The following is a 5987-nucleotide window of genomic DNA, read 5'->3' as shown; positions in this document are numbered from 1 at the left end:
GAAAAATATTTATTGAGTGCATATTATATACAGGGTACTATAGTACCTCCTGCGCATCAGCTTTTATAAATCTCTGGCTCTCAACTCAAGTTACAGTTACTTTTCAAATAAACTGTTCTTTCTTTCTTTTTTTTTTTTTTTCAGCAGTACCGGAGATAGAATCCAGGACCTCATACATGCTGAGTACGTGTTCTACCACTGATCTATGTACTCAGTTCCCCATTTCTGCAGCATAGATTTCTTCAAGGTTAATCTGTCCTTCAACTCACTGGCAGTCAAATTCTCTCATCTTGGCTACATGATTGAAATGCCTGCATCATTCTGTGAAAGCCACATTGCACAATTATGTATCTGACAGCACAATACAGTCAATTCACTAAGCTTAAACACAGCTGTGGAGGGGAGCGAGGTGGGTAAAAGAACATTGTAAGTCTGATACACAATTTTTCTGATGCTTGATCCTGATATTTATAGCACAACGAAACAACAGATTAGAATGGTTTCCCTCTGCAAAATGATAGCCGAGAGTAAGTAAATTTTCATGAGTCATATTCACATTCAAGCCAAAATTTTCTAGATTCTCTCAAGCGGGTATTCACTACATTAAAGACTATAAAAGGAATTTTAATCTTCATTATTGTTGGCTTTTCCTACTGCTTTTAATTAAGCTTTAACAAATTAAATGAAGCGGGGACCCTGAGGTTATACCAGAATGAGGAAAGAGCAGGTTACCAAATTCACTGAGGTGTAATAGGTCACAGCCTGAGTTGTGAGTTATCATTCTTAGAGATTTTTCTCTCAGTGTAATGGCTTAACATTAACGTACTTAAACATTAGATTATAGAGACCAGAGTTCCATGTCAACTTTAGGAACCAAAATTATAGAAAACACATACTTTTAAAAACATTTTTTCAGCTCTTCCATACATTTCCCATGTCACCTTTGGCTGTATGAGGATAACTGAACTTTTAGTTTCTCATGCATTTGAGAATATGTGATTCCACATAAAGTGACTTTGTAAGAAAATTTAAATAGAAGCATTAGCAAATATTAAACTATGAAAATATAATAAAGTAGTGAATAGTTTTTTAATGTTTAGTTTGATAGCAAAATAAAATACAAATAGCCTGTGGTTGGTAGCTTGTGGCAGGAAGGAGCAATCTGTCAGATGCCTGGAGTGGAAGTCCCACCTATGGGCTGCTGAAGCATCCGCAGGGTCCTGTTTTAGACTTGCTGACCCTGCCTGTGGCTAGGAGATGTAGGGCTGTCGGGAAATGTCAATGAAGATGAAGCCTGGCTAGCACCCCAACCTCCAGTCTAACCTAAGTGACAGCAGAAATCCATCTCACCAACTACAGGATAATTCTAGCTGTCCCATACCTTGACAGTGACCATCAGCAGAGCATTCATTGGCCAGGCAGCTGTGGAGTCTGTAGCAGATAGCAGGTATTAAAGAGGTATCTCATGGGATTATGAGAATAGGTGGAGGTAAGGTGACAGGAGAAGGTAAAAACAAAATACTCCTGAAGCCATTTTTCCATGCACCTTCACTAACTCATCTTCCAGTGGCCCTGCCCAGCCTCAGGTGGTCAACCAGCACCCACATCCCTTCTTGCAAACCCATCTCGGAAACAAGCTTTCTTGTGACTGTTGACCACCACTCCACTCTGGATCTCAGAAACCAACTGGTCTTTATGGGAAAGACAGTTTTCCTTTACCTCTGGATCTTTGATTCTCTTGAAGGAAAGAAAGTGGGCTGGACTTGGGACTTGGGTGTTTCTGTATCTCAGATTTTTGGCTATCTGTTGCTCTATGGTCTATTTACTTTGATTTTTGGGGGGCAGGGTTGGAGGTTGGAGAGTGAGTTCCTTGTTCCAATCACCACATGTCTCCTTATTTCCCACAGTATGACAGTCAAAGCTCATGGGTTCTCTTTTGGATGTGTTTTTGAGTCCTTTAGCCCCCCTTTTGTCATGCTGCATTCACCTCAGTGCCCAGCCCACTTGGTACAGTCAGGGACTTCTTTAGAGCCATCATGAAGGACCTCAAAGTTCCTTCTCCACGTTCCCACATCATCTGTGTAGTCCACTGCTTCTAATCTAGTCTTGCCCTCAATGGACGATAAGATGTACAAGTCCATAGAATTCTCTACAGACCAGCTCTTAGCAGGGTCAGGCCTGTGTTCCTGGCACAGAGTTGAAGAAGAGTGCGGAGAAGGATATGACTCTTCTCATGTGCTCCTTTTAAAAATTAATTCTTACAGAGCTGGAGAGCATTTTCTCCTCAGCGCTCTAAATTAAGGAGGCTCTGAGGTAGAGTTTATTGTTCGAGCCAGCTGTGAGCTTCTGTGTGTTGGGAAATACTATTTAGATTTGAGCAAATGAATAAGCAAAATGGCAACCAAAGAAAACCATAAAGCAAGTAGACAAACAGGACTAGAGATGTCAACAGGCACTGGAACAAGAATCTCTTGTCCAATCCACTCTCACTGTGTATTAAGAACTATACTGAGGATTGGATGTTGTGTAATCCTAGAACCCCTGTTATGGAATCCCAAATTTCAAATGGTGGCATTGCCATGTTCATAAGGACTCTTCCTTTGTGGTTCAGATTAGTGTCCTTATAATGAAATAAAAATAACCAGAAATCAGCATCTATAAATCAAAAAGCCTACCATCACCAGATAATGCAATTTGCTGGGAACTTGACCTAGCACTTTTCAACTCCCGTTAAAAGACTTTTGTTTGTAAGTTATTCAAATGGCTATATTGTTTTAGTAGCTCTCAGGGGCTGAGATAAGGACCATTAATTTATGTAGAAATTTTAATGGTAAGAATTAACTGCTGAACCTCTTAGTTCTCATAGTTTCTCTTTAAATTTCCTCTTTGGATACAAACACACTCACAAATGATGTTTCTTTCTCATACACACACTCCCACTCACACATACTCTCTCTCAAACACACACACACACACACACACACACACACACACACACACACACACACACACATTCTCTTACAGACACACACAATGAAGATCATAAAAGATGATGAAAAGTATAGCTTTATAAGGTAATCATAACTATTTTCTTTTTAAGCATATATTTTCTTTATATTTCTATGTCTTCATTGCTGCAGTGGTAAAGTATAAAATATAATATCCTAGAGTTCGCTGATTACTTTGAAACAACAGATAAAGCATCATTATCAGTTTTCATGGCTATATAATCCATTGTATGATACTTCCATGGTTTATTAAACAGTATATATTTTGTTTTAGTGAATGCTAAGTAATGAGTTATCCTGACTTATTTTGTCATAGAATTCAAGTTCATAATTTTTTATATGTTTAAACATTTCTTGATTGTTTTTGTCATTATAGTGTTGAGTTTATCTTCATGCTATAGGAGTCAGAATACAATCATATTCATTAATAATTTGTAATGACAGAGTATTTTTGTCTATATTACATCGATATAAGTAATGAAGAAAATTCATTGTGTTCTGTATACATACATTTGTATGTATGTAGATACACACACACTCTAAAAATACGTATTTATGATATTTAACATAAATATTTATTTTGAGAAACTGAATGTTGCAATTGTTTAAATCTAAATATTTCCATGCTTTAATAGGCACAAAGACATATGTAGCAGTGTAAGGGAATCTCTTTCACCTCTTCTCACTCTGCTGTCTTTCATGTAAAATGTTTGGAATTAGAATCCTACATTGAGACAGATTCTTGGATCCTAATTTCCTCATTTGAGGAAACTTGAATTGTCAGGAGTGAACTAGTGCTGTATAGCATATGCAGATATTTCAACACTAATCATCATACCCTTTTCTTTCTCATCAGGTGTTGGCAAGGAATGCAAGAGCTGAAAAGTCTTATTTTTCAGATAAAAATATCTAAACATGAATCAGATCTTATGGGAGTTATATACATCTTTCATGAATATTCAATTTCTAATTTTGAAAATGTTACACTTCTCAGATGTGCTACTTTCAAACTATGTATACTTGACTCTCTCCTGGACTTATATACATGGAGATGTTTGTGAGTGTACTTATACCACATGGTCATGTTTCTAGCCTGATTGCAATTCATGCCAGAAAAAGTTCATGAAAAGATACCAGAAATATAAGGATGAATAGAATTAAATTATTTTACTCATGTTTAGCTCCATAGCTGACAGACAGACAGACATGCATACACACACACACACACACACACACACACACACATACACACACACACACACACACACACACACACACACACATACACACACACACACACACACACACACACACACACACACACACACACACCACACACACTAATGAGTTGGTGAGTAGTATAACCGAACTATATATAGACTCTGAGAATCCAATCCCTTCTAAGATTCCCTGTGATGTTAGTCAATGAGGTGATGCATGTATGGGCACTTGATAGATGTTTTCATAATGGATGAAGAAAGTGAATGGGAAAAGGAGTCATATAAGCATGACTCACTGCTCTGTGGGCACATACAGCTGATATGTGCAATGAGCTCCATGGAGTTCTGTATTGGTTAAATGTGAAGTTCAATTCATTAAGTGTTCAAGAAACTGAAAGAAGACAGGCCTGAGGACGAAGGCTACAGTAGAGCTCCTGCCTAACATGGTAAAGTCTCTGGATTCAATTCTCACAACTGAAAACAAACAAACAGGACTCAGTAAGTGAGGAGGACTATGAACAAAGTCTTACATGAAAGGCAGGTAGTTGCCAAAGTATTTTATGCAAGATATTAAAAATGTTCATTGTTTCATCTTACTTTATTTTCTTAGAGTTTGGGAGCATGAAATTGGAAATATATGAATAGAAAAATGCTGAAGAATCAAGGAAGTTTATGATTCATTTGGACAAAAAGGAAAAGGAAGTAGGCAAGTGAATTGAGCTGATTTTAGTGGGAGAAGGGAGGACCTGTGTGAACCTGTGAAGTTGGTGGTATCAGTATGAATTGCTGAGTAATAATAAACTGGCCTATGTCAAGGCTCAACATCATGTTTCTACTTGAAGGAAGAGTGGTGACTTAGCATAAAATATGGGATTGAGGACTGAGAATGATGGGCATGTGAAAGTCAATAAGATAGTACAGTGTATAAATAAGATTTAGGTGACCTTATCATATGCACGAGAGAATGATCTATCTTCAGGAGAGTGGCCTTGAGTGGTGAGAAGAACTGGGAGGTGAAAAGAATGAGAACTCTTTAGAGGACAAACTCTGGAAACGACAAGAAAAGGAGCCAGGAACCAAGTGTACATTTTGACAGTGAGAAGGGAGGGAACTATCAGTGCAGGTGTGAGAAGGAAATGGCAATCAGAAGTGACGAACATAGCAGATAGTTCCACAAGATGGGTCCCAAAGTGTCACTTAGGTTAGATTTTGTGTTATTTATATTTTATTCTGAATTACCACGTTTTTTTTTCTATTTTTTTTCTGCTTATCCAGTGAAAATATTACATAACCCAAAAGGGACTTTCCCCCCCTCTGGTGAAAGTACCCAGCCAGATGGGCTGAGAAGAGGAGTTGGAGCTGATATACAGACTCATCCAACTCTATGTGGATATGAAATGTTGAGACTTCTCTTACTTCACACTGAAAGGGCTGTTGAGTATAGTCTGTATTAGGAACAGCATGAAATGCAACACGTGGTACCAACAACTTTCTCTTATTGCTATCTTCAAATCCAAGGTTTTTTTTAATGTGCTTGTTATATACATTAGATTTTTTAATTTTGATTTTTCTTCTTTGCTTTATTTTTCTTAGAGTGGTTACAAAATATAAAGTCATTTAGATGGTTTGCCTTGTAACTAACATAATTTTCTTGGAGAGTGGTATTCTAAGTCTCAACTAGTTATCTTTATTTGTGTGTCTTTCTTCATGGTGTGAAGCTTCCATACCTTCTGAAGCCCATTGAAAACCTACAGTCTTC

The 5987-nt window shown here is 37.5% G+C and overlaps 1 pseudogene; it reads right to left on the bottom strand.

Annotated features, from left to right (window-relative positions):
• The window catches only part of LOC128109568 (MICOS complex subunit Mic60-like), a 10297-nt pseudogene extending 8156 nt beyond the window's left edge, over positions 1–2141 (bottom strand).
• Positions 2142–5987: the final 3846 nt, after the last annotated feature.

Source organism: Peromyscus californicus, unplaced genomic scaffold (assembly GCF_007827085.1).
Source record: "Peromyscus californicus insignis strain IS unplaced genomic scaffold, ASM782708v3 Scaffold_14__1_contigs__length_90479793_seg_2, whole genome shotgun sequence".
In the NCBI taxonomy this organism is placed as follows: domain Eukaryota; kingdom Metazoa; phylum Chordata; class Mammalia; order Rodentia; family Cricetidae; genus Peromyscus; species Peromyscus californicus.
The sequence above is the reverse complement of the archived record's forward strand: the minus strand, read 5'-3'. Positions and strand labels throughout refer to the sequence as shown.